At 46.0% G+C, this 13,977-nt stretch overlaps 1 protein-coding gene across 1 annotated transcript in view; it reads left to right on the top strand.

Annotated features, from left to right (window-relative positions):
* Window positions 1–13,977, top strand: part of LOC149441832 (gastrula zinc finger protein XlCGF66.1-like) — a 429,912-nt gene that overhangs the window by 390,371 nt on the left and 25,564 nt on the right. The window lies entirely within an intron of this gene.

Here is a 13,977-nt window from a genome sequence, read left to right as displayed (position 1 = left end):
TCCCTTGCTTGAGTGTCTTGGGGGTCAGCCTCCTCAATGGGCGTGATCAGGTCTTCCTTGGATAAGCAAAAAGAGATGTCATACACTCAACATATTGATAGCAGTTATTAGAAGGCATTCATAGAACATCGCATTATAAAGTCGGCATGAGTAAGTCATGGAGAAAGTAGTACATGTGAGTGATGGGCAGATAGATTATGTAGGTGAGGGGATAATAGACGCCAATACAGAGTGTGTGATCGTAGAGGAAGATGAAGATGACGTTTGCCAGTAAATACTGTTAGGTGATTTAGATGTCACAGATGACATCTGCGATCCACCAACAACCTACCAGAAGAGAGTGATAAAAGAAGTGTCTGTGGACTTGGGATCTGGGATTAGATAAGAAGGTAAGAGAAGGGGAAAACAAGAGGAAAATAGAGGAGAAAGGAGGTATTACCCGGGGACCTGGTTAGGTTAGATTAGAGAGAGAGAGATGAGGAGGAAGGTGGAGGAGAAAGGAGGTATTACCCGGGGACCTACAGTTGTGGCCAAAATTATTCAACCCCCAATGCTGTAAAGGGGTTTAGGGACTATAGTGTACATTTGGAATTGTATTCAGAATCAAATCCTACAAGGACGTTGTAACTACCCAAATGCAACTAAAATGACATCAATTGTTTATGTAATACAGTAGTAAATGGTTCTTATGTGGTTTCTTCATTGCCACAATTATTCAACCCCTTAAAGACTACCACTCTGAAGAACAGAGGTTCATACAGGTGCTTTCCATCAGGTATTGAAAACACCTGTGGATGTCACCGAGCAGCAATCAAGCATAATAAGCACCAATTAGGCAGCTTTAAAATGACTGTGATACTCAGCTCCTTCTAGACATTTACTGGTGTGGTTACAAACATGGTGAAGGCAAGAGAATGGTCCAGGAAGACAAGAGAAGAGGTGATTTCTCTTCACAGGAAGGGCAATGGCTATAAGAAGATTGCAAAGATGTTAAACATACCAAGAGACACCTTAGGAAGCATCATTCGCAAATTCAAGGCAAAGGGCACTGTTGAAACGCTACCTGGTCGTGGCAGAAAGAAGATGCTGACTTCGACTGCTGTGCGCTACCTGAAGCGTAGAGTGGAGAGAAGTCCCCGTGTGACTGCTGAGGAACTGAGAAAAGATTTGTCAGATGTGGGTACAGAAGTTTCAGCCCAGACAATAAGACGCACACTGCGTAATGAAGGCCTCCGTGCCAGAACTCCCAGGCGTACCCCCTTGCTGTCTCCAAAGAATAAGAAGAGTCGACTGCAGTATGCCAAAAGCCATGTGGACAAACCACAAAAGTTGTGGGATAGTGTTCTGTGGACTGATGAAACAAAATTAGAACTGTTTGGGCCCATGGATCAACGCTATGTTTGGAGGAGGAAGAACAAGGCCTATGATGAAAAGAACACCTTGCCTACTGTGAAGCATGGTGGAGGGTCAATCATGCTTTGGGGCTGTTTTGCTTCTGCAGGTACAGGGAAGCTTCAGCGTGTGCAAGGTACCATGAATTCTCTTCAGTACCAGGAGATATTGGATGGAAACGTGATGCAGTCCGTCACACACCTGAGGCTTGGGAGACGTTGGACCTTTCAACAGGACAATGATCCCAAGCATACCTCCAAGTCCACTAGAGCATGGTTGCAGAGGAAAGGCTGGAACATTTTGGAGTGGCCATCGCAGTCACCAGACTTAAATCCGATTGAGAACCTCTGGTGGGACTTAAAGAAAGCAGTTGCAGTGCGCAAGCCTAAGAATGTGACTGAACTGGAGGCCTTTGCCCATGAAGAATGGGCGAAGATACCCGTAGATCGCTGCAAGACACTTGTGTCAAGCTATGCTTCACGTTTAAAAGCTGTTATAACTGTAAAAGGATGCTGTACTAAGTACTAAGATTGAATGTCACTTGGGGGTTGAATAAAACTGATAATGCTGTGAGCACAGAAAAGACATTTGTGGTTATTTCATTATAACTGTTATGTTATATTTGTCTGACCTACAAGTGCCTCTTTAATGTAAATGTAAGCAAGATGACTGAATGATCAAAAGCAATGTCAAACTGGCCAAAACACTCAATTTCAGTGGGGGTTGAATAATTTTGGCCACAACTGTAGTTAGGTTAGATTAGAGAGAGAGAGAGATGAGGAGGAAGGTGGAGGAGAAAGGAGGTATTACCCGGGGACCTAGTTAGGTTAGATTAGAGAGAAAGAGATGAGGAGGAAGGTGGAGGAGAGAGGAGAGGGAAGCCAGTGTTTACGGGTTCCACCGTGAGTAATGTCGTGGAAATGTCATGTTGCAGTTGCTTAAGGTAGATCTATGTTGTAAATATGGTGTCTGGTGGGTATATGATCCTTAGTTAAGAGGTTAGACATAAGGTCATGGCATTGATGAAAATGGAGGTAGAAATGAGATGCATGGGAGAAAAGGGTGAGGACAAAGGAGAAACAAGATTGCATTATAACAGCTCGTCAGTCAAAATCAATATCAATTAAGTTAGTAGACAGTGACTCCAATATTGCCGTGACCGATGGAGTTTTCATTGGATGGTTTATTAAGTGGGGATTCTAGAGATAAAATGCCTGTTCCTGTGCGGATAGGGATCCCATGATGTAGGATTCCCATTTACGGAAATAAGAGGACTCCTTTGAGGAGGTCAGAGAGGTGATTAGGTTGAGTCTGTTGAGGCGTAGGAGAGAGTGAAGCTCCTGCTTGACGTCCGTCAAGGTTGGAGGGCAGTTGGAGACCCATTTCCGAAGAATGGCCCCTCTTGCTATTAGAAGTGTTGTGGATATCCACGGCTTGTTTCTGAAAGATGACATTTGAGAAGAGAAGAGGCCAATGGCTGGCTGTTCCAAATGGCATAAGGTGAGTGGTAGTGGGTTCATGGATGGTAGTGATTATGGTTATGAAGTTGACCACTTGTTTCCAAAATGTGGAAATAGCCGAGCATAGCCAGAATCTGTGTTGCAATGATGGGTTTTGACTGCCACAGAGAGGGCAAGTAGATAGAGCCGGATCAGTTTTTGAGTAGAGACAGGGCATATAGGCACGGTGTATAATCTTGAGTTGTTGTTCCTGCCAGAATTCATTGTGGTTGAAGGCACATGTGGAGTTGTAACCTGACAGTAGATGGTCAGCTGTGAATGCATTTTTGAAATCTTTGACCCAGGATTTCACAGCGTTGAATGTCTCAAAAGGTTTGGCATACAGTAGATTTACAGGTCTGTATATGTTCGATATTTTATATTTTTAAGAGGTCGCCAAGGTCTCGATGAATGTAGATTGAAATCTTGTAGACCTTGTAGGCCCCACAGTGTTGACAAAGTTTCTTACTTGAAGCATGTAAAAAAGTGGTGTGTTGGTAGACCGTAGGTGTGTAGGACAGTATTAATAGGTTTTGGGGAACCCGTAGTGGTGTCATATAAGTGCTGTACCAAAGTAAGGTCTTGAATCTTCCAAGTATCATAAGCTTCATATATTTGAGGGGGAATAAAGGAAGGGTTATGATGGATAGGAAGGATACGAGAAAGCCACAGAGATACCCCCAGTTTACACCTGACTTCCCTCCATGTAATAAGGGTGTCGCAAATGAGTAGATTATGTTTTAGATGAGGTGGGAGAGAATTAACATTGGAATGTAGTAAGGCCGATAGATCGTAGGGATGCGCTAGTGCAGATTCAATGTGATGGTTGGAATAATTAAAGAATGGGTGAGCCAGTCCAGGCATATACGGAGTATACATGAGGGATTATAGGCTCGGACATTTAGGAGACTGGATCCTCCCTCGCTTCGTGGCAAAAATAATTTGGCAAGTGCTATACGGGGATGTTTACCTTTCCATAAACAATTTGTGATTGCTCGATATAGCCTTGTTATGTGGCTGTGTCTAAGTAGGAGAGGTATGGTCTGGAGTGGGTAGAGAAGTTTCGGGAAACTCCCCATCTTAAAGGGGTGTGATCTGCCCAGTAGTGAGAGTGGTAGATCTTTCCACATTTCCAATTCCCCAATATTAGTGACCGTGGGCGCATAATTTAGCTCATAAAGAGATGAAGCTAGTTTCCCTATCTTGATGCCTAGATAAGTGATATACTTGGTGGCAATTTTACAGCTCGAATTCTGCTTCCACACCGGGAGGTGAGAGTGAAATAATGGAAGCACTTCACTTTTAGAGAAGTTTATACGGAGCCCTGAACAAAGGCGAAAGGATGAAAAAATATGTTGAATGTATGGGAGATCGAGAGATGGGCGCGAGGTAAAGATTAGTATGTCGTCTGTAAACAAGGCAAGCCTCAACTCCTGTTGTCCTATTGTGATACCATGAAGATCAGAGTGAAATAATAGGAAGTGTGCTAGTGGTTCAAGGGCCAAGTTAAAAAGTAGAGGGGATAGGTGACATCCCTGTCTGGTGCCCTTATGAAGTTTGATGGGGTCCTGCTGCTATGACCTGGGCTGTAGGGGATGAATACATGGCTTGGATCAGATGCAGAAAAGGGCCCTCGAATCCAAACTTCCATAGTGCTAGGAAGAGCCATTCAAAGTTGACGTTGTCAAATGCCTTTTCGGCGTCTAGTGAGATGATTGCTGCGTCTAGATTTGTGTCATTAGAAGCCTGACTCAGGGCTGATGTCACCTTGTGAATATTTGAAGCCACAGAACGGCCCTGTATAAACCCAGCTTGTGATGGATGGATAAGAGTAGGAAGGATAATTGCTAGGCGAGAGGCGATAATCTTTGACAGGAGTTTTGCGTCGAGATTCAGAAGGGATATTGGCCGATATGATCCAGGTTCTGTCGTGTCTTTGTCTTTTTTGGCAATCAATTTAATGTGGGCTTGAAAGCCTGAGAGAAGGTAACCCCTCCCTCCTAAATGGCTTGGCATACCAATTGTAGGGTAGGAGAAAGGGTTTGGGCCATGAGTTTGTAGAATTCGGCTGTATAGCCATCTGGCCCCGGGGCTTTACCAATCGTAAGTGATTTAATGGCTAAGGATATATCTGCCTGAGTGATGGGAGGGTTCAAGGCTTGTAGTGTGGTTGGGCCTAACTGTGGCAGTGGAATAAGATGGAGGAAGGAAGTGGCCTTAGCCGTGTCTATAGGGTCCGAGCCATAAAGAGTTTGGTAGTAATTTTCTATAATGGAGATAATGTCTGTAGGGTCACATTTTAGTGTTCCCTGCGTATCCCTCAAAGATGTAAAGAGGGTAGGTGTAAATGGTTTTCTGCATAACCGGGCTAGCAGCTTGCCCGGCTTGTTGCTGAATTTATGAAATAGGTCACTGTGGGATTGGTGTGTGGCTTCCTGAGCTGCTGCCCATGTGTCAAAGTATTTTTTGGCCTCTGACCATGCTTTCCTGTTTTCATGGGAGTTGAGACTTGCCAAGTCTTTTTGCGCCTGTCTTAGGCGGGGACTGGCGTCTTTGAAATTTCAGAGGAGGTTTTTCTTGTAAGTGGAAGTAAACCCAATGATTGTACCTCGTAGTACCGCTTTGCCTGTCTCCTAAAAAAGATCAGGGTTAGTTTGGTGCTCTGCATTTGTGCTGCAGAACTCACTCCAGGCAGTATTTAGTATCCATAATAGATGCTGATTGTTTGCCAGGAAAGAAGGGAAACGCCATGTATGCGAGTGTTGGTTGTTCTGTGGGTGTTGTATAAATATGGAGATCGGGGAATGGTCGGAAATCACTGTTGTGTATTTCGGAGTCTTTGATGTTTTGTAATAGGATGTGGTTAACAAAGAAGTAATCTTTCCTGGACAGGTTATGGTGGACGGGGGAAAAGAAGGTAAATTCTCTTCCTTCTGGATGAGTTAGACGCCATACATCTGTGAGTTGCAGTGCTTCTGTGAAGTTGTTCAGTAGTGTGTGTGTGTTGGCGAGGGGGAGGGGAGGAAGGAATGGCCAATTTGGGTTGGAGGGTTTTGATTTATCTTCTTGCACGTTCATAAATTGGTTGAAATCCCCTCCCAACACCAATGGAAGATGTAAAAAATGTGATAAATTCGAGGACAGATCTTGGATGAATGGCTTAGGTGAGGAGTTTGGGGCATATATGTCAACCAATACCAGTGGGGAAGAGTCTATTTGCTGTGTGCAGCGACATAACGGCCTTCCTCATCTGTAGCTATGTTTATGTCAGGGGTGAGGCGTTTATGTATGAGGATGATTACTCCTGCTTTGCCACCGGGCGAGGATGATCCAAGCACCTGTCCCAACCACAACTTTCTCATGCACGTGAAATCGGTTTGTTTTAAGTGAGTTTCTTGAAGAAACTCAAAATCTGTTTTCATATGTTTAAGATGATGGACGGCCATGCGTTTATGGGGCGATCTCAATCCCTTAACGTTCCATGATACTACTCGAGTCATGGGTGTGCGAATATGAAGGTGCTCAGACAAGAATTAGAATCTTCCCTATGGGGCAGCGGTTCTGCAACCTCATCACTATGGTCCCTATTTTCTCATTGCCTTATAAGAGAGTCGGGTGTAGTGGGGTCTCCGGGTGAATGTGAAATAGAGAGAAGGAAGGAAGGAAAAGGAGAGAATGGGGGGGAAAACAGATAACAGGGGGACCCAACAGGGGTCTATTGTAAAAGTAACAATAAACTGCACAGGCATCGTGAACTTCACCGTATTCCTCATGTTGTCTCCTATCTTTGGCCTGCATTACCGGAAATGAAAGGGTGTAAATCCTGTACCAGGGGGTTGTGTAATTAGGTACAGAGAGAGGAGGCCCCCGTTAGTGGCACGGGTCACCATTGATGGATTGGTCAGCTCGCCCTATTAATAACAGCAGAGCAGCAGCCAAGGATCATATTAAGGCATTACAGTCATCAATTTAAAGCAAGGTAAGAACAATGTGAGAACATGAGAGTCATCAGAACATCTCAACTGATGAAGTACTATATGCAACATAGAAATACTTCAACATAAGTAATTAAGTACTCACAAAAGGTAGTCGAATGAGGTGGGTGTCGACCATCAGGATGATTTCTGCTTTGCCGAGGTATAATTGACACGTTGGCACTTTGGTGGCTTCTCTGGTCTCGTGGGCCGGGGTCTCATGGGGAATGTTGTGGCTGTGGAGGGTCCATGACGTCAGATTGTTTTGAAAGTACTGAAGGGCCTCCTCTGGGTGCGTGAATGATTTGGGTCCCCCTGCGGGCGCAGTGAAGCGGAGTGTGTCATGGGTATGCTAGAGTGAATTTGACCCCTTTTTGAAATAGTGTGGTGCAGATTTGTTGGAATGCGTTTCTTTTGCGGGATACTTCTTGCGAGTAGTCAGTGAACAGCAGTAACTTATGCCCATCTAGCTGTAAGGACCGAGAACATTGAAACGCATTGAGTATAGCTGCCCGCTCCGCGTAGTTGAGATATTTGACAATTATTGGGCGCTGCGTACGTCTGTCATTTGAGGTGCGCCTAAGCGATGTGCCCTTTCGACCTGGAAGGGTGCCGTGATGCCCAATATCACAGGAATGAGTTTAGAGCAGATATGGGATAAGAGACCCGAATTGTAGGATTCTGGGAGGCCTACGATGTGCAAATTGTTCCTGCGGGAGCGGTTTTCTAGGTCATCCAGCTTATCCAGTATATTCTGTTGCTCGTGTTTGGATTGTGTAACACTCGCCTGCATGGCTTGAACTTCATCCTCTAAGTCGGACTGTCGATGTTCAGCTTCTGTTTTGTGTTTGGCGTTGTCCCCCAGGTCACTTCTAAGCTGTTCTATGCCCTGTGTCACTGCTCTGTCTATTGCCTGAGTAATGGTGGGTAGCAGCAGAGAAGCCACAGCCTGTGCAATCTTTTCATATTGGTCTGTGGGACTACTAATATCAGCATGTCCTGTTGATGGAGTGTGGGGCGGCTGTGCCTCTCTACTACCTGTTCCGGGGTCTGGCTCTGTGTCCATGTTATCCATCCTAGGAGTGGAGCTGCTGCCATTGTGGAAGTATTTATTTGTAGGTTTAATGCTGCTGCCAGCAGTGTGATCGGTGGCCATCTTGGATGCTGCAGGGGGAGACCTGTCCATCAGGGCTCGAGGAGCGGGATCGGGACCGGGTGTCGCCGGTCTCATGTAACGATCCATGATGGATCAGGTAGGGTGTGTTCCAGGGGCACTCCCATGCCTTTTATCTCTGTCCTCTGGTGCAGGAGTCAGTATTTTTAAGCTTGTCAGACCGGAGCCGCAGGAAGCCATCCCTACCTCATGCGGCGCCAGAACCGGAAGTCATCAGCATTCTTAAGGCTTTGCAGTATGCTCCTGGTTGTCCTGGCAACGTCAGGCAGCATGCCTCATTGCCTGGGCAACGAGGCATGCCCCCTTGACACAGGCCACACTCTCAAGAGTGTGGCCTTTGTCTCCAGTGGGTGCAGGCGAGGGAAACCACGTGCTCGCACCTGCCGCGGGGGGCATGCGGCGTCAAGCCGGAGGCATTGTCCTGGGACCTCCCGGTGGGACATCACCCCTCTACAGGCCATATGGCTAGGGGAGGTGTGAATCTCGCCACAGGGGGTCATCGTCCTCCTGCCTGGCTGCGCCAGTTGGGGGTAAGATAACCAAGGCAGGGTGTGAGAAGAAACACTTCTCATCCTGTGTGGCCCGGCTTCAAAAAGCCGTGACAGGATGAGAAGGGGGGGTGTAGTGACATAAAACACAGGCACTAGGAAGGGGGGTGGGGGGAAGCTTCTGCAGGCACACCCCTGCACTATATACTCTATGTTGTACATTACATACTCCTGACCCCTGCACTATATACTCTATGTTGTACATTACATACTCCTGACCCCTGCACTATATACTCTATGTTGTACATTACATACTCCTGACCCCTGCACTATATACTCTATGTTGTACATTACATACTCCTGTCCCCTGCACTATATACTCTGTGTTGTAAATTACATACTCCTGACCCCTGCACTATATACTCTATGTTGTACATTACATACTCCTGACCCCTGCACTATATACTCTATGTTGTACATTACATCCTCCTGACCCCTGCACTATATACTCCATGTTGTACATTACATACTCCTGACCCATGCACTATATACTCTGTTATACATTACATACTCTATGTTGTACATTACGTCCTCCTGACCCCTGCACTATATACTCTGTGCTGTACATTGCATACTCCTGACCCCTGCACTATATACTCTATGTTGTACATTACATACTCCTGACCCATGCACTATATACTCTGTTGTACATTACATACTCCTGACCCCTGCACTATATACTCTATGTTGTACATTACATACTCCTGACCCCTGCACTATATACTCTATGTTGTACATTACATACTCCTGTCCCCTGCACTATATACTCTGTGTTGTAAATTACATACTCCTGACCCCTGCACTATATACTCTATGTTGTACATTACATACTCCTGACCCCTGCACTATATACTCTATGTTGTACATTACATCCTCCTGACCCCTGCACTATATACTCCATGTTGTACATTACATACTCCTGACCCCTACACTATATACTCCATGTTGTACATTACATACTCCTGACCCATGCACTATATACTCTGTTGTACATTACATACTTCTGACCCCTGCACTATATATTCTATGTTGTACATTACATAGTCCTGACTACTGCACTATATACTCTATGTTGTACATTACATACTCCTGACCCCTGCACTATATACTCTATGTTGTACATTACATACTCCTGACCCCTGCACTATATACTATGTTGTACATTACATACTCCTGACCCCTGCACTATATACTCTATGTTGTACATTACATACTCCTGACCCCTGCACTATATACTCTATGTTGTACATTCCATACTCCTGACTTCTGCTCTCCCCCTCCCCCCACTGCTATATATACACATAATGTGGATTCTCTTTTGTTACACCCATTTCCTCCCAGCTGGACATTTTATATCGGATGATGTGATTGGAGCACAGACATTTACATGGTGATAATAATGTGATAACATCCTCCAACTTTGGACCCTTAAACAGAAAGTGATAATGAGGGAGGAGTCAATACCCCAATGATGGTGGTCTTCAGGATCAGTCCAGTCTTCATCTTGGTTGTTCTCCCCCATCCTCACTCTGACCTCTGGTGGGGCTCAGCCCCGCTGTTCTTCATGACTAAATCATGGACTAAATAAGGAAGTGCAGTACTTCTTGTGTTGGGAAGATGGCGATGAGTGATAGAGGGGGTGGGGACCCTCGTCCTATAATCCCCTTATCACTGTCCCTCCTATAAAAGACAGTTCTGGTTGTTTCCTCACTCTCTGACTAAGGTCAGTGAATAAAGAAATGACCTGGTAGGAGATCAGAGGAGCCATTTCCTAGTTCCCTTGAGGGTGGAATTGTAAGCTCCTCAGAGACCAAGCTGCCTGGTATGGGCGGAGTCCTGGGTTGGGGGAACCAATCAGCTCCTGTCTAGTAATCCTCTTTGTCTTTGTATTTTAGTCCATGGCCGGGAGATGAGGAAAACCTCCGAGGATTGTCTCACTTTGTCTCCAAACTGGAAAGTAGAAGATGAGGACATCACACAGTATAGTCCAGGAGAAAACCCGGCTCCCTCCAATGTCCATCCGGCACCACCCAGTGTAGATGGACCATCGGATTCCTCGTTTCTTGAGGAACCTCAGACCGTGCAGGACCGGGCCGGCCTTCCAACAGGGAAGAGCCTCTCCTGTACTGAGTGGCGGAAGAGCTTCTGTTCTAAATTCCGTCTTAATCAGCATAAAAGATCTCATACGGGGGAGAAGCCGTATTCCTGTCCTGAGTGCGGGAAATGTTTTTCACAGAAGTCCAATCTTTGCACACATCAGAGATCTCACACAGGGGAAAAGCTGTATTCCTGTTCTGAGTGTGGGAAAGGGTTTTCAGACAAATCGAGTCTTCATACACATCAGAGATCTCACACAGGGGAGAAGCCATATTCCTGTCCAGAGTGTGGGAAATGTTTTTCACAGAAGTCCAATCTATACACACATTAGAGATGTCACACGGGGGAGAAGCCGTATTCGTGTCCTGAGTGCGAGAAATGTTTTTTAGTGAAGTCCCATCTTTCCACACATCAGAGATCTCACACGGGGGAGAAGCCGTATTTGTGTCCTGAGTGCAGGAAATGTTTTTCAGACAAGTCTAGTCTTCACACACATCAGAGATCTCACACAGGGGAGAAGCCGTATTCCTGTCCTGAGTGTGGGAAATGTTTTTCACATAAGTACCATCTTTCCACACATCAGAGATCGCACACAAAGGAGAAGCCGTATTTATGTCCCGAGTGCGGGAAATGTTTTTCACAGAAGTCCAGTCTTTACACACATCAGAGAACTCACACGGGGGAGAAGCCTTATTCCTGTTCCGAGTGCAGGAAATGTTTTTCAGAGAAGTCCAGTCTTTACACACATCAGAGAACTCACACAGGGGAGAAGCCTTTTTCCTGTCCTGAGTGCGGGAAATGTTTTGCACATATGTCAAATCTTTCCAGTCATCAGAGATCTCACGCGGGGGAGAAGCCATATTCCTGTCCTGAGTGCAGAAAATGTTATTCACAGAAGTCCCATCTTTCCAGACATCAGAGATCTCATGCAGGGGAGAAGCCACTTTCCTGTCCTGAGTGAGGGAAATGTTCCTCACTGAAGTCCTGTCTTCCTGTACATCAGGGGTCCCACACAGCCCTGGCGGTGTATTAGTGCCTTGAGTGCGGGAAATGTCTTCTAGATGAATGTTGCTGGACATCCCAGCTCTCATGTGGGGAAGAAGCACACCCTGATATACACCTCAGATATACTCCATGGCTGATCTTCATCATGGAAGAAACAGTTCATAAGGAGATCAGAGGCCCCCAAAGACATGGATGAAGTGTGGGACCGGGTTGGTCATTGATGTCAGGAGAAGAATAAAAATGGAGTTCTGACCTGTGATTGGCTGAGTACATTTTGTGGTGGGAGATTTCACAAACACTTGGAGGTCTATGGAGAACAATGTTGACCGGATGTGACCGGCATTCTCCAGCTGGGAGGAGTTTTGGCCGTATTTTATTTCTTATGATCATTGGCTCCATCTAGTGGCCATAATATCATATTGGGCTAGTTTTACTGATGGAGATATTTCAGAAAAATCACCTCATTGTGGCCACTAGATGGAGCCGGCGATCATAGGAAATTACTGTGTTACTTAACATATGGCCGGATGTTGTCACAGCTGGAGGAATGATTGTCTGATTGGTCCAATGAATGTTCTATAAATAGAGCCCTTGGTTTCCTTCATCAGACATGCCCCATACTAATCCCTGAGGTCATACTCCCGCACCCTGAGGTCACACTCCCGCACCCTGAGGTCACACTCCCGCACTCTGAGTCCTGGACACACTGAAGGAGATCAGGGAAAGTGGATGGAGTCCTTGTAAAACAACACATTCAGTTAAACAGAGAAATGAAAGCAAAACATTTGTGTGTGTGTGTGTGTGTGTATGTATGTATATATATATATATATATATAATGATTTCCTTCTTTTCTTATAAGTGATCACCTGACCTCTGTTCTCAGCTGCATAGAGAACTGGGGAGGAGAAACAGCAGCTCACTTGTCTTCTGTTCACTGGTCTTCCCAGTGAATGGCTGTGCAGGGAGGGGGGATATCAGGACAAGTCTGATGATTGGAGGAGAGCAGACTGAGCTCCCAGCACAGCTAGAGCACTGACCACACTGAGCTCTCATGCCTAGTGTGGTCAGTTTTAATAGGAAATCAGAGGGACTGGCAGGATCACCTGGGATCTCACACAAAGGAAGCAATACAGAGAGAAGAGGAGACGTCTTCATACCAGGACATGGGACAGCTGACACAGATCAGGAATAGGACATGTTGGAGGAACATATTCTTTGAAGGAGAAGTTCAGGCAAAGCTCTTCTGTCTGTACTTCTGTGGATCAGAGGAATGCAGTTCATTCTGAACTCCTGTGACCCATTTTCAGGTGAAGCCCGCTGTCAGCTGACGTCACTCAGCCGGTCCAGGCTGGGGAAAAATCCTGACATCAGAGTCTGGACAGCCGCACCCTCCCCCTCCACAGCCCAGTGAGTGGGGGGGGGCAGGGCAGAGAGCGGTGACTGACAGTCATCACTCTCTGCTCAGAACGGCTGTGAGAACTCATGGTCAGCAATGGATAGACTCTTTGGCCTTTCTGCTGCTTTCACCTGGTGGTCTGTCCTGCAAATAGTTTTCTCTGTTCCCCATCACACAAGTTCTCTGGCACATGTAGCGGTTGGCCATTATCTGCTAACCATTTGGCTGCCCCAAGGGAGCTTAGAATTCTCAGTGGACTCTGTGGGCAAGGCTAACGTTCCCCAATATGGGAACACACAATATTGCAGCTTGTTCTCTAAGTGTCGGCTAGCTTTTGTCTTTTTGGGGTGCTGATTTTGGCCAAGATTTTCCTGCATGGAACACTCGCCTCCCCAGAGACTGACACTGCTGTTCTAATATGTTCCCTGTGCTACTTCATTGACACACACTATACAAGAAGTGTGTAATATCCAGGACACCAGGCGTGACACCAGGACACAACTTACACACAGTAAGCCTGCCAAGGAATGCTAGAGACACAGAAAAGTTGGGAGAATAAGAAGAAGGCCTTCTGTTGTTTGGACTATCATTATGCTGGACTAACTGGACCCAGACTAAGTTTGCTTTACACCCCGTGTAACATCTTGCCCCGAGATTGGTTGGGGAGCATAGGATCTTTAGCTGCCTGATTCTAGACGTGTGTGCCTATGGAATTTATGTGCCCAGTGGACACTTGTTCCTCACTTCATTCCCTCCCCACCTCTTGTTGTCAAAACACTGACATGTGAATGAGCAACAAGTTGGATCCAAGTGGTATGTGTGGAGCAGATAGACAATTTGCCCATTAGGGCCCCTTCTTTTCTGGGGGACATTGCATGTAACTGGTCTCAT

Source organism: Staurois parvus, unplaced genomic scaffold (assembly GCF_062004578.1).
Source record: "Staurois parvus isolate SC_StPar_1 unplaced genomic scaffold, SC_StPar_1.0 ptg000941l, whole genome shotgun sequence".
NCBI classification, from domain to species: Eukaryota; Metazoa; Chordata; class Amphibia; order Anura; family Ranidae; genus Staurois; species Staurois parvus.
The sequence above is the reverse complement of the archived record's forward strand: the minus strand, read 5'-3'. Positions and strand labels throughout refer to the sequence as shown.